Below are 18,598 nucleotides of genomic sequence, written 5' to 3'. Positions count from 1 at the left end.
ATTGCATTTCATTATCTGTTGCCTCAGGATGGCATCATTTGTATATTTCTGTGGGCTCCTTGTAATCAGAGCAAAGGGATCGTTTCTTCTGCAGGGAAAGCCCCATGCAAGCTCTGCCCTGGATTGGGCATTGAATCAAGAAGAGGTTCAGGTGTCAGGGAGCACTGGGAGATTTGAAAGAGAACAAGAGCAGTGGTGGGTTTGGAAAGTGGTGAAGGGATTAAAAAAAGGAGGTCCAGAGAGAGAGAGATTGAAAGACGGAGGGGGACAAGGGATGGAGAAAGGAGTTAGAGCAGAGGTAATAGGGAAAGGTGTTTAGTCTTGATGATTCAGTACGCTTCTGTTCATCACGTCTTCCCATGTCAATAGGAACTTTATAAAAATCAGTGCTGTCTTGTTAAGTAGTGAGCTTTTGGTAGCTCATAGCATCCAAGCAGAGAAGGAAGATCTCATTAGTCAGGAGTGCAGAAGGCCAGGTCTCTCTACTGACAGCAAAGTTAGATTAGATGGTTTAAAAGTTCCCTCTCACCCTAACTCCAAGCCCCTCTCAATGCACTCTTATAAAAGTGTGTGTGTGTGTGTTCCTTCTAAAATAAGTAGCAACTGAACACTAGAGCCACTGAAGATAAAGTTTGCGTCTTCATTACTTGCCAGTTACACCCGAAGTCAATCTTAACTTTGTTTTTGGTTTTTAATGGGTTCAAAATAAAGATTGTTGGGTTTTGTCAGCAGTGTTTTTGTCCCTTAACTGGATGAAATACCAACCTTTTCAGTGACCAGAAAGCAGGTAATTTAGAAAAGAAACATAAAACAATCATAATTGATGGACATCAGAATAAATCTCCTATTACAGAAAGTTGAAAGAACTTGGACTTATTTTTATATATTGCAAGATTCAAAGCCTTTCGGCTTGTTAAAAAGAGTGCAGAATACAGGTTGCCAAAATAGTCCTCAGCTTATCAAAGACCAGTTGACATCTTGTCATTTTTTGGTTCACTTTTATCTTTAATATAGGAGAGGGAGATAGAGAACATGAAAGTGTAATTTTTAGCTAAGTATTGGCTCTTCCTATTGACATTGACAGGGTGTTCTTGTGCATTCACTAACATTCAAAATAGCTTATTTTGCTTTATAGTGAATACAGAGGGAATCCATAATTCTCTATTGCAGGAATGAGGAGTGCGTGGAAGGAAGGGTGGGAGACACCAGAACTGGTCTACTCAAGTGGAACTCTTCTGTGAAATGGGTCACAAACACAGCCATTAATGCCCCCACCCCTGGCCCCTGACTCAGCCCTCTGTACTATTAGAATGGCACGTCTATTTTCTCTGCCTCTCTCTCTCTCTCACCCTCTCACTCCTCACCCCTCACCCCTCACCCGTAAGGTCCTTAAGGGCAGAGACTCTCTTAAGAATGAGGCCACGTTTCTGAATTGTCAGTATTAGCACAGTGCATCATAACAAGTGTTAGATGCCCACAAAGTATTTTAAATGGGATGAAACACGTTTTTCTTCTCTTGCCTAATGCCACCAGTGGCTGCAGGTAGAAAGCAAGGAACTAAGTAAGTTCATTTACTTCCCAAGGATCTCTTCCACCCTAGCCCTGGGTGTGCTTGACTTCAAGTCACAGACTATCACTGCAGACCAAGAGTGCCTCTTCGGTGCCATTTGTCTTTTGCAAACTTGATGGCTCTTTTTGTTTGTTGGTGTGTGAGTTAAGCATTGGTGAAGAAAATAATACACAACTGAGTCACCAGTGTTCTACTCCCAGAAGTTTTCTTATCCAGAAAAACATAAAATGGAGGGATGAAGTCGATCATCTCTGGGTGTTCTCTGTATTCTACTGTTCTGTCATTCTCCAGTTGTCCTCTGTAATTTGTGAAACTTGGGATAGTATCTACCTCTGCTTCATAATTGGAAGAACTTTAAGTAAATGCAGACCCCCCCAGGGGTGGTGCTGGTTAGTGCTCAGTTGTGTCTTAGGAAAATTGAACTATGGATAAATAACTTGCCTTGAGGTAGAATAGTCCAAGAATACACAGCTCTCTTTCTCATTGCCATAAGAGATGGTTGAGATTCAGGGCTAATGTAAAATATCCAAATAATACAGAAAAATGCAGAGCAAGCCACGAACATCTTTAACATGGCAACTCCTCTGACCTCACAAAACCTCTCTCTTCCTGACAGATAACCACTGTCAATAGTTTTATGTGATTCCATTGAATCTTTGTTTATTTATAAACAGATGCGCATTTTAGTGGCTTTACAATATTCCATAGAATGACTGTATTGTAGGAATCCTCTGTTGATAGATTAATTTTCCCATTTTTTTCACAAATAATGCTGCAATGACCATCCTTGTTGTTATATCTTTATGCACATGTGTAAACACTTCTGTAAAATTAAGTATTGGACGTGGAATTTCTGAGTCAAAATATGTACATTTAAAATTATGATAAAAACTGCCAAATTGCCATCTAAGCAAGCTCTGCCAGTTTGCATTTTTAACCCAATGCCTATTTCCCCAACCTCCACCCATTACAGTTCTCAATATTTTGAATTGTTTCCAAAGTCATGTGCAAAAAAGATGTGCTTACTTGGAAGACATACATTTTTCACTATTAAAGTTTTCCTTTCTCTATTTCTTTGAATATTGACAGTCCTACATTATCAGTATTCTTTCATTGAGGAACTTTGATCTGATGGATGCTGGCTTTTCTGGATTGATTCTCTGGTTCTCTTGAGTTTTATCCTTTATCCTTTACTCTTGAGTTTTATGTTAGGACTATTGAAAGAGAAACTGAGGCACATTAAATATGAAAGAGTTTATTTGAGCAAACAGTGGTGACACAGGAGATAGAAATTATTTTAGGTAGATAGTGAGGGCAAAAGAGTTCTCAGCAGAGCTTCCTTTCTAACAAAAAGCAACCCAAGAAATTAATTCTCTTCTAACAAAGAGCATCCTGAAAGATGGAGCTGCAAACACAAATAAGGAAGCTGGAAGCTTGCACGGGAGGAAGCCTGCAGCTACACCAATGGAAAAGGGCTACTTGGGGCCAGACATGTTCACCATGGGGCTCAACCTTCCCTTTGTCGTTAGCACGTGTACAGTAAGAAAGAAATGGGTAACATGGAGAAGCTCAGGCAGAGAACCCACCTGCATAATAAAAGATTGGGGTGGGAGCTGTCAGAGATTCATGCCCGATGCAGATGGCACACCTGGTCCTAACTGGTTTTTCATGCCCTATGTAGATCAGACACCACGTCTTCACTAGCTCATCTATAAAAATCCTGCGTTTCACTGCAGATTGGCAACTCATTTTTCCAGGACCCCTTTCTGTAACAGAGAGCTATTTTCTTTCTTTTGCCTATTAAATTTTCACTCCTGACCTTACTCTTTGTGTGTCCACATCCTTGATCTCTACGGCTGTGAGACAGTGAACCTCAAATGTCACCCCAGACATTGAGGCAGCTTTATTGGTTCATGAATTGGGCAGTTCCAGAATGCAGGTGGTTCGGGGCTCTGATGAAGGGGAATGAAGGAGAAGGCTTTTATAGGATGAATACGGGAGCAAGGGAAAGAAAATATTTGGTTGGTTGCAGTGGAGCAGTAGGCTTAGTTGAATCATTCCAACAAAATCCCTCCTTAGAGGTTAGTTGGCCATTTCTGACTGAATAAGCTCAAGTTTGTTTGTTTGTTTATTTTTTAACTGTTTACAATGAGTTGAGTTTCAGTTTGCTGATGTAGGCAGTGGAATTGCCTCAGTCTAATGGCCTTCCAATTAATTATTTTAACAGGACTTTGTCCTTTTTGCTTTGCATTCTGGAAGAATTCCTTTGGTTCAATCAAGAACATAAATTTACTTTCAAGTTGTATCCATTTGATATTCGGCCCATCCACTGAGGTTTATAATTCCTAAGATCTCTAACTGGTAATCTTTTCATAATAATCTCTTCTGATGTTTCACCAGGGCAACTTCTCTCATTCTCCTGAGAACTTGACTCTTATTTTCAAGAGTTCACCTGTGACCTCTGTTGGCTTTATTTTCTCCAGAGTTTGCTTTTACTGCTGGGTTCAGTATCTCTTTCATGATTTTGGCTTTTCTCAAATTTTTGGAGATTTGTAGTTACCTGCCCACCTCTATGTTTGTGTATTCCTATTTGCATGTCTCTGGATGAGGGTTGAGCACAGGACTTTGTCTCCAGGTTTCATACAAGAGACTGAGTATGCTGCTGAGATGTGAGACATTCACGTGCTAGTAGTGCCCTTCTGGGAGTTCTCACTCTCTGAGGAAATTGCCCTATTCATAGCTGTGAATTGCCCTATTCATTTGAATGTGTGAGTTAAAACATGTCTGTTTTGTGCTGCTCAATAGAGAGGGCAGAAGGAGCGGGTAGGAGGAGAGGGATGACTGGCCCATCAGCTCTGTATACAGTTTCCCAGTTCATCATTGCACCAGTCATTCCAGGGCTCTTTCCATTTCTGACTCTGTGTTGCCTCTAGACTTAGAGCTCTGCTTACATTACAGCAGTTTGAATTTTCCTATGTGTGTCTGAGGACTCTGATCTCCTTGGTCACTCTAATTTCCACTAAATCTTTAAAATTTCTTGTCCATAGGTGGTACTCCTTCTAGTTGTCAACATTCATTATAAAATTATTATTATAATACTGCATCTGTTCTTCATTTATAAGAATTTTTTATAAGATGGGGAGTAGAGTAGGCCTCTGTGCTCAGTTAACATCTTCATTCAAATTTAATTTCCATTCTAGGTCCTGCTATTTTAAAAAAGATGCCCTCCACACCACATATTATTTTCTTTTGTATGCTAATATGGGCTCAGAGTGTTTTACGTTTTGCATGTGTAATTTTGCAAATCAATATGTTTCTGTTATGGGAATCAATGGAAGTTTATAAGTAGTAAAATAAATAAATAACCAGAGTGGTAAAACAGAAATTATTGATTTATTAGCCTCTGCTGTTTTTTTTAATTTGTTCACTTATTCATCATTCATTTGACAAATATTTATTGAACATGTCTGCCAGGCATTATGCATCTAGGCAAGATCCTAGAACTCAAGGAGCTCAATTTAGTGAAAAAGACTGAAGGTAGAAAATGAACTAGTGCATACCCAATGCTGAATTTATTACCAGAAAAGCAAGTGTGGGTTTTGCCACTAAAAGTAATGGCAATAAATTACCAATTACAAATGGTAATTTATTAATAGCAAATGGTAATGGTAATTTGTTACCATTATTTTTAATGGCAAAACCTGCAATCACTTTTGCACCAGTGTAAATACAACTCCTTGAAAAAGATTGACTCATCTAGTTCGCTGCAGAAATCATTTTCATTACTGGTCCAGTAAAAATAATGAGAATTCCCTAAAACAAAAACATCCTTTAGTGCCGTTGAGATCACTTTAGTTAGGCATGGGAAAATAAGAAAACTGTGTAACTGATGATTGATCTTTCAATTAAAGGCAAGTTGAGGTAGACAGAGACCTTTTGCAATTTTTATAAATAATTTGAAGAGGAAATGGAAAACTTCTCTTCCCTGTTGAGGTCATGATCTTTGCAGACCCCCATATTCCTCTTTCCACAGAGAAGACATTAAATACACATCTGAAAAATAAATGAATGTAGAGGCATGGTTTCTTCAATAGTGTATCATAAAATAGTAGGACAAGAAACGTATTTAAGTCTTTGTCTGCTTCTTGTATCAATATAATGCTGACCTCATAGAATGAATTAGGAAGCTTTTTTCATTTTTATTTTGTGGGATATCTTGAATAGAATTGGCATTATTTATTTCTCAAATGTTTGACAGAACTCACTAGTGATGCCACCTAAACCTGGAGTTTTTACTGCAGGAAGGTTTTTAACTAAAAATTTATTTACTTTAATTGATATAAGGGTATTTGGGTTATCTATCTTTTTTGAGTGACCTTTAGTAATTTTTCTTTTTTGACTGGTGGCAGTAGAATTTATTCGAACGTGTCTTAATTATGGGCACGGGGGGCTTGCCCATAGTGTGCTTGATATATAAAACCTAAACATTCTGCCAATTTTTCTTGAGTAATGACACCAGGAAGTCGACAGTCAGGTGAATGTTATACACACGCTTATTGTCTGTAACATTTACATGGCCAACAGCCACAGCCAGACACAGCACCTTCATCATCTGGAACTTGATTGTGGACTTCACCTCATCCACTTCATTTTCATTGTGTAACAGCAGGGAAGGGAACGTGTCAGCCTTATGTAGGCCTGGGACTAGGATTTACGGGATCTGCTTGATCAGAGATTCTGATACCAAAAGGGCATCCTACTTCTTGGCCAGTTTCTGACCAGTTTCTTATTCTGGTTGAGTTTTTTCAGCACCTCAATGTCCATGTGTGGGATATCCACAGCCTTGGACTCATTACAGTGCTGCCGTTTCCCCGGGACACACACACAGAACTTGGAGCGGGGAGTGGACTTAAGCCTGATGGTGCCCAAGAAGCATTTGTCCTTCTGGGGGTCATAGTTCATCAAACTTACCTGCAACTCCAGTCTCCAAAACCTTGGGGCACTTGCACTGGTCCCCATGCAGGGCCTTCCTGCACCACCTCATACAGGGTGTCCTGAGAGACTTGACTGCTCGTGGCTCCTCATGCCATGGTAATTGGAAAAGGAGCTTTAGTACTTTTATCTTACAAAAAGTTGTTCATTTTATCTACACTGATAAATTTCTTATCGTGAATTTGTTCTTGGCATCCCCTTATTTTTTGTTTTGTGTAGGATCTGCTTTGATGTGCTGTTTCTCATAGAGATATTCAGAATTTGTATCTTCTCTTTTTTTCCCTCTTATCTGTATTGCTAAAAGTTGATCCATTGTACTGACAGCTTCAAAGAATCAGACTTCAGATTCTCTGGTGTTTGTGTGCACGGTTTTGTTTTCGTTTTCTCTTTTATTGAATTCTGCTCATTATTATTTCTATTTCCTTGTCTACTTGAGTTTAATTTGTTCTTTTTCCTTTTTACATTTTTAAAGTATACATTTATCATTTAAAGCCTTTCTCTTCTCTCTTCTTTTTTCTTTCTTTTCTTTTTTGAGAAAGAGTCTTGCTCTGTCCACCAGGCTGCAGTGCAGTGGCACGATCTTGGCTCACTGCAACCTCTGCCTCCTGGGTTTAAGCGATTCTCATGCCTCAACCTCCCAAGTGGTTGGGATTACAGGTGCATGCCACCATGCTCAGCTAATTTTGTATTTTTAGTAGAGATGGGGCTTTACCATGTTGGCCAGGCTGTTCTCAAACTCCTGGCCTCAAGTGATCTGCCCACCTAGGCCTCCCAAAGTGCTGGGATTACAGATGTGAGCCACCGCTCCTGGCTTTCTAAAATTCAAGTTTTAACTTGATTGAGACTTGTTTTACAGCCTAGAATAAGATCCATTTTGGTAAATGTTCTATGTGCTCTTAAATAAAGGAATTCTGCTATTTACTTACTGGAGTGCTCCATAAATGTCAGTTCAGTGAAGCTGGTTGATAGTATTTTTTATTTCTTCTATGTACATATTGAAATGTTATTTACTTGTTCTATCCACTAATGAGAAAGGGGTTTCAAAGTCACTAAATAATTGAAGACTTTTAAATTTCTCTTCAAGTTCTGTTAGCTTTTGCTTTATGTATTTTGAAGCTCTCTTATTAGGTGCATAAAAGTTTAGTTCTGTTCTGTCCTTTTGATGAATTTACCCCTTTACCATTGTAAAATTACTTTATTACATTTTTCTCAAATTTTGATACTTTTGGCCATCATATTTTTCAAATATTTTTTCTGTCTCTTCCTCTCCTTCAGAGGCTGCAAGAACATATATATTAGATTTTCTGTGTCGTCGCTGATACTCTGTTCAATCAACTGTTTTTCATTTGTCTTTTCGTGGAGTTCATTAATCTTTTCACATGTTGTGTCTAATTTGCTATTAATCCCATTCAGTGTATTTATTATTTCTAGAATTTAAATGTGTGTCTTTTTTTATATCCTTTAAAGTCTCTTTGTAGCATACTTAGCTTCTCAAACATATAGAATATAGTTACAGTATAGTTACAGTATTTGCTTTAATATCTGTGTCTACTAATCTGTGTAATTTCTGAGTTGAGTTCAATTGCTTAATTATTTTTCTCACTGTGGATCATAGTTTCATGTTTCTTGGCATGTCTGGTAGAAATTACTAGATGCCAGAGGCTGTGAATTTGATTTTATTCTGTGCTGGATATTATCATATTTTTAAAAATATTCTTTAGTTTTGTTATGAGGTATAGTTACTACTCACTGGTGAACAGTTTGGGTTTTTTGAGGCTTTTTTTTTTTTTTTAAAGAGACAGGGCCTCACCATGTTGCCCAAAGAGACAGGGCCTCACCATGTTGCCCAAGCTGGAGTGCAGTGGCTGTTCGCAGGCTACCATGCCCAAATTTGAGGCTTGCTTTTTATGATTTTTTTTTTCTTTGAGGAGAGACCAAAGCAGCCATGAGTCTAGGGCTAATTGTTTTCTGTTTTATTTTCCAGACAATACCTTTCTAATTACTCTACTTCTAATGTATTACAAGATATGTGTCCACTCTGAGTGGAACGCCAACTCTTTATGGCCTTGTGCGTGGGTTGGCGATTATTCCACCTGCTCCTTCCAGGCAGGTATGTCCCAGGTGACAGGTAGCTCCTCACAGCTGTGTGCCAATCAGCACTCAGCTAAAGACTCAAGGAGACCTGAAGATCTTCACTGCTTTTCCATGAGGATTTTTCTCTCTCTGGTATTCTGCCCTGTCAACTCTAGCCTTTCTAAAATCCCAACTCTTTCTCCTCAACTTGGGGGTTTTGATGGACTCTTTCAAGGTCCTGCTTTTCTGTGCCTTGGCAAGGAAGCTCACTCAGTGTGGGTCTGGCCCTTAGCAGGATGCTCTGGGCTGGATGTACATTTGCACGTTACTGGTATGTACAGCGAGGGATGCCTTGGGAGTAAATTAAAGTACCTCAGAAAAGGGATACAGAGTAAGAAGAGAAAATCCTAAGACAGAACCCTAAGGAACATGGAAATATATGTAGGAAGTGAAGTGCTAACTCTGTTATAAGGATTTTAGAGAAATGCCCCTAAGCCATTTGTAGTCTAGACTTTCTGATGTGATTCTAGAGTGTAGTCATTATCCAGAAATTTGATAAGTCACCAGATGAGATTACTCTGGATCTACTGGGTGACCTGCTTCCTTTGGGAACATCACTAGGGGCTCAAGATAACAGCACATCTAGAATCATAGGAAAGGCCTACAGGGCCAGGAATACCATATCTCTACAGATGAAGGCAGTGTTCAACCTTAGTTTCTACACTAATGGACCACCATGGAAAGTTAACAAAAACTGATAATAATAACAATAACTATAGTGAAAATTAAGTTAGAAAATGAAGAAATCAAAAAGAAATGAAAAAGGGAAAAGTCTGCATCTATAAAACAGACATAGAGATTTTGGATTTCTAGACCTAAATTAAATACCCAGACTGTCTCCTACTGTTTGGTTCACCTTGGACAGCTTAATAGCCAAATGTCTTTGAGTCCCAGTTTGCATATTTTTCGTGTAGGGAATAATTCTACTAGAACTTTCAACTTTGTAGATTTTAAGAACTGTACACATAAAAAGTATTATTTTTAAGACTTCACCATGACTTTGTTTTTAAAAATTGTCATGGTAAATACATGAAAAATAATGTGTATATTTTTAATTTTTAGATAACTTTTGCACATTTACATTTTTTACCTCTAGGGTCATAGGTTCCTAAAGGTAAATTCCTTTTTTTCTCCTGTTTAAAATGTTTTTATGAAAAATAAAATTGAGATGAGGTCTCAGTATGTTGACCATAGTAGCCTTGAACTCTTGGCCTCAAGCAATTCTCCCACCTTGGCCTCCCAAAGTGCTAGGACTACAGGCATGAGCCACTGCACCCGGCCTAGGTGCAAATTCCTTTTAAGAGCTTGTTCAATGATATAAAAGCCCAGCTTGAAAATTTCAAGTTTAACACTTTCTCTAATTAGAGATAATATATCTCTATTTCTGTATTTGAGTTAAAACATATTTGTTAAGGATATGACATTCAAATATTTTGAATGTTAGCATTTTTAAATATTTACTTCTTAACCAAGAAAGCAATTCTTTTCATATGCATGTTAACTGCTGTGAAAGTACAGATTGGCTGATGCTATATAATAACATTTTAAATTTTGTCTTGTGAAGTTTAGGTTATAAACATGTTTATGGATTCTCCTTAAAACGTGCTTCCCTTGATTAAATTCAATAAAAACAGAAAAGGGTAGTTCAAATTGATTTCTGGAATTGCCTGTTAAGGATTTGAAAATTAATGTCTCTTAGTTCCCTGGAGTTTGATATCATTTATGCGGCTCTTATTCTATCATTTGAACATAAGCTTTCACTTTTGATGAGGTGGAAATTAAATGAGACTAAGGAAAGTAGTGGCATGACCTTATATTGTTATAGTACATTGTTCCGAGGAGATATTTAAAAATGAATATCAGAGTCTGAATTTGTCTTCTTTGGCAAATGAAAATGGAAACAACTAGCTAACTGCTTCTTTTAATGGAATTTAATAATATAAAATTAAACTAACAGAAGTTAAAATAAATTTGTGAGAAGTTAAAATAAATTTATGGAATTTAGTAATATAAAATTAAACTAATAGAAGTTAAAATAAATTTCTTTTAATGGAATTTAATATAAAATTAAACTAATAGAAGTTAAAATAAATTTGTGAGAGTTATCAAAGTACTTCCAAGAGCATGCAAAGTAGCTAGAGTTCTTACTTATCTATTGCTATTTATTATAGCATTCAGAATAATGAGAAACAAATCAATGATATTGTATTTGTTAGGATTCATTCATTGAATGCTCACTATTTACCTGGTATGGCATTTTTAAGCTGCTCTCTTCAGAATTGTCATTGAGATAACTAACTATATTTTCCTGGGTTAGAGTATCTTCTGGACTAGATTAATGTGAATATTATTACATTACTTTAAACCTTGCTAAAAGCTTCTTTTTGATGGTTTCCATTTATAATACTGGATAAAATGAAAAAAAGTTTAATCACTTTTTTTCTGTTGTAAAATGAGTGGCTTCTTGAAAGTTTTTTAGGGTAAAGGAGATGATGATATGTCCACGTATTAGAATATTATGCAAAAATTTAGAACTATGCTATGAAAGAACATTTAAGGACACTAACATACCATCGAGTGCAAAAACCAGAATATAAACCTTAATTACAGCATGATACGATTTTATCAGATTATTAGATAGGCAAGTGGAATATAGGAAAGAACAAGAATGAAATATAAATGGCAGTTAGGTCTCAGTAGGATTATGAGTGATTTTCTTTTTACATTTTGAGGCTTTTTTTCAACATAGTTAAAAGCAAACGTTTTCCGATTTTAGAAATAATATCATTAAAATAAATAAAAACTGACAGCCGGGAGAAAACATTTTTGAAATTTAAAAATATTCCTTGAAATTATTTTTAAAGCCACCACAAAGAAAATAAATTACAAAATGTATATGTTTTTCATTAGATTATATTTATCATGATCCTTTTAATGTTTGAAAATGAACTACTAAAGGCAGGTAAATTTGAAGGATGAACATGTACTAAGCAGGATTTATTTTAGATGATACTTTAGGGCCCAGGTTCAAAAGTGTGGCCCAGGGATCAGCAGCAGGAACATCTCTTGAAAACTTGTTACAAGTACATCCTTGGGGCCCAGCAATGTATGTTTGTACAAGTGATTTTGATCCATGCTTAAATTTGGGAAACATTGCTTTAGGGTTTTGAGTTATGAGACTGAGCTAGAACAATTCCTCAAAACTTTTATTCTAGAAAATTTCCATCTAACATTTGCCTTCTCTCTTTGTCTTATTTCTTCCTATTTCTGTCTCTCTGCCTCTCTGTTACAGTTTTTGTTGAATGTTTATATATTTGCCTTGTTTCTCCAAAAATATTTGAGGATGTAAATACAAGTGTTAAAAATGCAACAATATACTAACAATAGCAAAGACTCATTTACTGTATCTATCTTCTATGTATTGTTTTAAGTACTTTTATATATAGTATCTCATTTAACTTTATTAATAATAACTCTATGAAGCTGTTATTAACATCCCCATTTTACAGACAAGAAACCTGAAGCATATGGCTAAATAACTTGCTAAGAGCATACATCCAACAAATGGCAGAATTCAAGCAATCTTATTTTGCAGCCTGAGCCCTCAAACAGTCCACTGTGCATTTCTTGAAAGTAAAATTAGTGAAGTGACAATGGCAAGCTGGCCCCCGTCTTCATTCCCTCCAACGGAAAGATCAACTAGTAACTATCCACAGACAAAAATATGTTGGTGAAACTCTACAATGTAGGAATAAACCTGAGTCAATGCTTTTCTTCATTTCCATGGAACTAAATTTCCCCATTGAAAGCTAAAAGAAACAGTCTTGCTTTGACCATGCCATCCTTCCCTCTTCCCCAAGTTGGCACAGCACCACACAGGATTCCCCAGTGCTCATGCTTTCTATAGTCGGAAAAGAGATGTGAGGAGGTAGACATCTGACTTCTCTGACACTTCCCAGGAAGCCTACTCCACTCGCACCTCACAGGGAACAGGAAACAGGAGGGTATGGCACAGCCAGATCACCTGGGGTCAGGCTGAAACAAAGCAAGAAAGCAGAGCCCACGGAGACCAGTGGGTAGATCTTGATGAAAGCTCAGTGTACCTGCCAGCAGTGCTTGATCAGAGATATCAAGTAATAGCATAGGTCACCTGCAAAGTCAAGCCGGTCACTCCCAGAAGAGGGGGGAAGAACTACTAGGCTTGAATCCGTGGATAGCCAGCCTCCATGTCCAACCTTTGACCCTACCCCTAGGAGCTGCTCAGGGAATGAGAAAACCCTTTCCCCACCCACTGGCAGTGAATTTCCACAACAAGTAGACACTAGATCTGCCATAAACTGAAGCTTAATGTTTCACACAGCCCCAAAGCCTATCCCCTAGACCCACATAGCTGCAGAAAGACAATCACTGCAGCAAATTTTGAGATAGAGTCTTGTTCACGCTTAGGGCTGGAGGTAGTGGGCTAGATCTCAGTTTCACTGTGGCTTCCGCCTGGTTCACGCTTATTCTCCTCTGCTCAGCTCTCCTAAATAGTTGGGGACTACAGGCTACTCGCCACTACCTCACTAGTTTTTGTATTTTTAGTAGAGACGGGTTTCACCATATTAGCCAGGATGGTCTCATCTCCCACCTCAAGGATCCCAGCCCTGCCTCCCAAAGTGCTGGGATTACAGGCTTGAGCCACTGCGCCCAGCCCACTGCAGCAAATTTTGACAATAAGCAGGTATTAGTTTTGCCACAAAATAATATACTTAGCGAATATAATATACTGAGCATAGCATTTGGTCCATTCATCACAATCCACTTAACTTTAGCTACACACTTCACTTTTCAAGGAACACATTGATTGAACATTAAAGGATGGAAAAAGATATTCCACACGAAAGGAAACCAAATAAGAACAAGGATAGTGATAGCTACACTAGACAAAATAGACTTTAAGTCAAAAAGTATTTTAAAAAAGACAAAAGAAGGGCATTATACAATGATAAAGGGGTCAATTTATCAATAGGATATAACAATTATAAGTATATATGCACCTAACAGTGTAGCACCTGAATCTATAAAGGAAATATTAAAGTGTCTGAAGGGAAAGGCATATTTCAATACAATAAAAGTAGAGGATTTTAATACACCACTTTCAATATTGGATAGACATAAAATCAATAAGAATACATTGGACTTGAGCAACATTTCAGGCTAAGTGGACCTACCAGACATGTACAAAACATTCCAAACCAACAACAGCCAAATACACAGTCTTGTCAAGAGCACACAGAATATTTTCCAGAATAAACCATACATTAGGTCACAAGGCAAGTCTAAGCAAATTTAAGAAGATTGAAATCATATCTAGTATTTTTCTGATCACAATGGGTTAAGACTAAAAATCAGTTAACAGTAAGATTTTCAGAAAACACTGAAATTAAACAACATGCTCCTGAATATCCAATCAATCAATGAACAAAATAAAAGGGAAATTAATAAACATGTTGAGACAAATGAAAATGGAAACACAACATACCAAAAGTTAGAAATGCAGCAAAAGAAGTTCTAAGAGGTGAGTCTGTAGCAATAAATGCCCATATCAAAAAGAAAAAATATTACAAATAATGTTATGCCTTAAGAAAACATTAAAAGAACTAAGCCCAATGTTAGCAAAAGAAAATAAATAATAAGAATTATCACAGAAATAAATGAAATAGAAACTAGAAACTAGAAAAATGATAAAAAAGATCAATAAAACTATAAAACTAAGAGTAGTTATTTGAAAAGTTAAACAAATTTGACAGACCTTAAGCTGGACTAAGAAAAAAGAGAAAAAAGAGAGAAAAGACTCAAATAAATAAATTCAAAAATAAAAGTGGAGACATTACAACTGATACCACAGAAACACAATCATAAGAAACTATTATGAACTATTATATGCCAACAAATTGGATGCCCTAGAAGAAATAGAAATAAATTTCTAGACACATATAACCTATCAAGATTGAATGACAAAGAAATACAAAATCTGAGCAGATCAATAACAAGTGAGGAGATTGAACCAGTAATAAAAAATCTCTCATCAAGAAAAGCCCAATGCCTGATGGCTTCACTGCTGAATGCTGCCAAATGTTTAAAGAACTATTACCAATTCCCCACTGACTTTTCTAAAAAGTCAAAGAGGAAAGAATACTTACAAAGTCTTTTTACAAAGTCAGCATTACCCCTATACCAAAGCCAGACAAGAACATCACAAGTAAAGAAAACTACAGGCCAATATCCTTGGTAAATATAGATGCAAATATTCTCAAAAAAATACTCACAAAATTCAACAACACATGAAAATGATCATTTACCATGATCAAATAGGATCTATCCCTGGTATACAAGGATATATCCACATTGAGAAATTATTAAATGTGATACGCCACATAGACAAAAAATAAGAAGTCATCATCATCACATTACATGCAGAAAAAACGCTTCACAAAATTTAACATCCTTTCATGATTTAAAAAAAACACTCAAATTGACCACACATCTGTGGTCAATTTATTTTTGACAAAGGTACTAGGAATACACAATGGAAAAAGAGCACTGTCTTTAATAAATGGTATTGGGAAAACTGGATATTCATATGCAAAAGAAAGAAACTGGACCTTATCTCACACTATATGCAAAAATCAACTCAAAATGGATGAAAGAAACATAAAACCTGAAAGTGTGAAACTACTAAAACAGGGGAAGAGCTACATGACATTGGCCTGGATGATAACTTTTTTAGATTTCACCTCGAAAGCACAGGCAACAAAGGCGAAAATAAACAAATGGGATTATATTCAGATAAAAAGCTGCTTTAAAACAAAGGAATTAACAGAGTGAAGACGCAACCTAGGGATTAGGAGAAAATACTTGCAAGCCATACACCTGATAGAAAACTAATCAACTATATACGAAACTCAACTCTGGCGGGGCGCGGTGGCTCACACCTGTAATCCCAGCACTTTGGGAGGCCAAGGTGGGAGGATCACGAGGTCAGGAGATCGAGACCATCCTGGCTAACACGGTGAAACCCTGTCTCTACTAAAAATACAAAAAACTAGCCGGACGAGGTGGCGGCGCCTGTAGTCCCAGCTACTCGGGAGGCTGAGGCAGGAGAATGGTGTAAACCCGGGAGGCAGAGCTTGCAGTGAGCTGAGATCGCGCCACTGCACTCCAGCCTGGGCGACAGAGCGAGACTCCGTCTCAAAAAAAAAAAAAAACCCAAAAACACTCTATAGGAAGAAACACAAGTAATCTGAGTAAGAAAGAAGTAAAGGACTTTCATAGATATTTCTTTAGAAAAGGCATACAAATTCGTAACAGATACATTAAAAAAGTTAGGTATCACTAATCATTAGGGAGATGCCAATTAAAACCACAATGAGACATTACCTTTCATGTGTTAGAATGGCTATCATGAAAAGGACAAAAGACTAGCATTGGCAAGGACTGGAGAAAAGGGAACTTACTCACTATTGGAAGAAATGTAAATTAGTGTATCCATTATAGAAAACTGTATAGAGATTCCTCAAAAAACTAAAACTAGATTTGCCATATGATCTAGCAATCCTACCTTTGGGTATTTACCCGAAGATTTTAAATCAGTATGTTGAAGAGATGTCTGCACTCCCGCTGTTCATAATAGCCAAGCTGTGGGATTAACCTAAGTGCCCATCAACAGATGAAAGGTGTTTTGAAAACGTGGAATGTATTTACAACGAAATAGTATTCAACCTGAAAAAAGAAAGTTTGTAATTTGCGCCAACATGGATAGAATTGGAGAACACATGCTACGTGATAAGCCAAACATAAAAAGCCAAACATATTCTCACTTATATATGGAATATAAAACAATTGCAGTTATAGAAGTAGAGAGTAGAATGGTGGTTACCAGAGGCTGGTGGGTAGAGGGGATGAGGAGATGATAAGCAAAGGGGTACAAAGCCTAAGATTGGAGGAATAAGTCTGTTTCTTTTTGAGATCGGTTGCATAGCATGGTGAATATAGATAATACTTGAGTACTGTACATTATATCATTAAGAGAGTATATCTCCAATGTTCTCATCACAAAAATGTCAAATATTTAAGGTGATGGACAGTTTTATAGCTTAATTTATGATTCTACCTATATTTTTAAAATATCACTTTGTACCTTATAAAACTATAATTTGTCAAAATATAAACTTTAAACAAAATCGACGAGGAATAAGGGATGGATGAAAAATAAAATGGTAAGATGAATACACATCTCTTCTGCAAGTTTTATATAGTTGCTAAATGTGGCCCATGAATTTGCCTGTAGCACCAGCAGAAAGTAAAAAAGGATGAAATACAAAATTTATAATCACCAAAATATGGACTCAAGCCAGTTTTCAAAAAAGATCACAAATGAGTTTTGAGAGAACCATTTTATGTATCTCTGCATTCTCAGAAGTATGCTGTATTAGTCCGTTCTCATGCTGCTAATAAAGACACACCCAAGGCTGGGTAATTTATAAAGGAAAGAGGTTTAATGGACTCCCAGTTCCACATGACTGAGGAGACCTCACAATCAAGGTGGAAAGTGAAGGAGGAGCAAAGGCACCTCTTACATGGGACAGGCAAGAGAGCGTGTGCAGGAGGACTGCCCTTCATAAAACCATCAGATCTCGTGAGATTATTCACTGTCACAAGAACCGCATGAGAAAAACCTGCCCCCAGATTCAGTCACCTCCTGTCTGGTCCCTCCCATGACACATGGGGATTATGGGAACTACAATTCAAGATGAGATTTGGGTGTGGACACAGTCAAACCATATTATATGCCATTGTAATTTTCATTTCGTTCATTCACTATTTATACAATAATTATTTCTTGAACACTTTCTATTTGTTAGGGTTGTGCTGTTGGCTTGAGGATAGAAAGAATAAAACAGTGCCGGGCACGGTGGCTCATGCCTGTAATCCCAGCACTTTGGGAGACTGAAGTGGGCTGATCATCTGAAGTTGGGAGTTCAAGACCAACCTACCAACATGGAGAAACCCCGTCTCTACTAAAAATACAAAATTAGCTGCACGTAGTGGTGCATGCCTGTAATCCCAGCTACTCGGGAGGCTGAGGCAGGAGATCGCTTGAGCCTGGGAGGTGGAGGTTGCGGTGAGCCGAGATCGTGCCATTGCACTCCAGCCTGGGCAACAACAGTGAAATGCCATCTCAAAAGGCAAAAAAAAATAAAATAAATAAAAGAATAAAACAGAATCCATGTCTTACAGATAAGCAGGGTCTGGGGTAAAAGAATAATGATTGTATCTTTCTTTGGCTTTCATCACTTCATGTTTGAGTGAGGGGTAAGAAAACATGACAGGCAGGAACGGACTTGGATTGAGGTTGCAATAGGAGATGAGGCCTGAAGGAGGATTTGAAACAAAAATGAAGCACTTGTGTGCGCTGATAGTGCCTGGTTACAGAAACACCATTAATTCCTTTGACTTGACTACATCTATTTCTAACTACAATCTGTCATTTAAGGATACCTCTAGGTGACCTGGACTCTGAGTTTGGGAGGTTCCTTGGTTTCTCAGGAAATCATGTGGCTTTAGTGATAAAGTGAAGCAGTGTGGTAAGAGGATGCAAAGTCAGCTGGTTTCAGAAAGGCTCTGAACTCTGTGTGTGTGTGTGTGTGTGTGTGTATGTGTGTATACAAATATTTACCACTAACAGAGTGATGTATGCCTGGCTGCCTGATGAAAGATGACCCTTTCACCTCTGTAAATAACCCTTAAAAGCTGTGCATAGACTTTCAAAATTGCTTTTCCTCCTTTCTCCATCCAGAATTTATCGAATTTATCTTGGTCTTTTTGGGCTGCTGTAACAAAATATCATAAACTGGGTAG

General features: G+C 37.4%; 1 protein-coding gene and 1 pseudogene across 3 annotated transcripts in view; one reads left to right on the top strand and one right to left on the bottom strand.

The window, feature by feature from the left end:
* The window catches only part of PLD5 (phospholipase D family member 5), a 422,185-nt gene that overhangs the window by 139,088 nt on the left and 264,499 nt on the right, over positions 1-18,598 (top strand). The gene's annotated exons all lie outside the window — the stretch shown is intronic.
* On the bottom strand, positions 5,949-10,525 carry LOC116273765 (annotated as a pseudogene).

The sequence above is a fragment of the Papio anubis genome, chromosome 1 (assembly GCF_008728515.1).
Source record: "Papio anubis isolate 15944 chromosome 1, Panubis1.0, whole genome shotgun sequence".
Classification (NCBI taxonomy): Eukaryota; Metazoa; Chordata; class Mammalia; order Primates; family Cercopithecidae; genus Papio; species Papio anubis.
The sequence above is the reverse complement of the archived record's forward strand: the minus strand, read 5'-3'. Positions and strand labels throughout refer to the sequence as shown.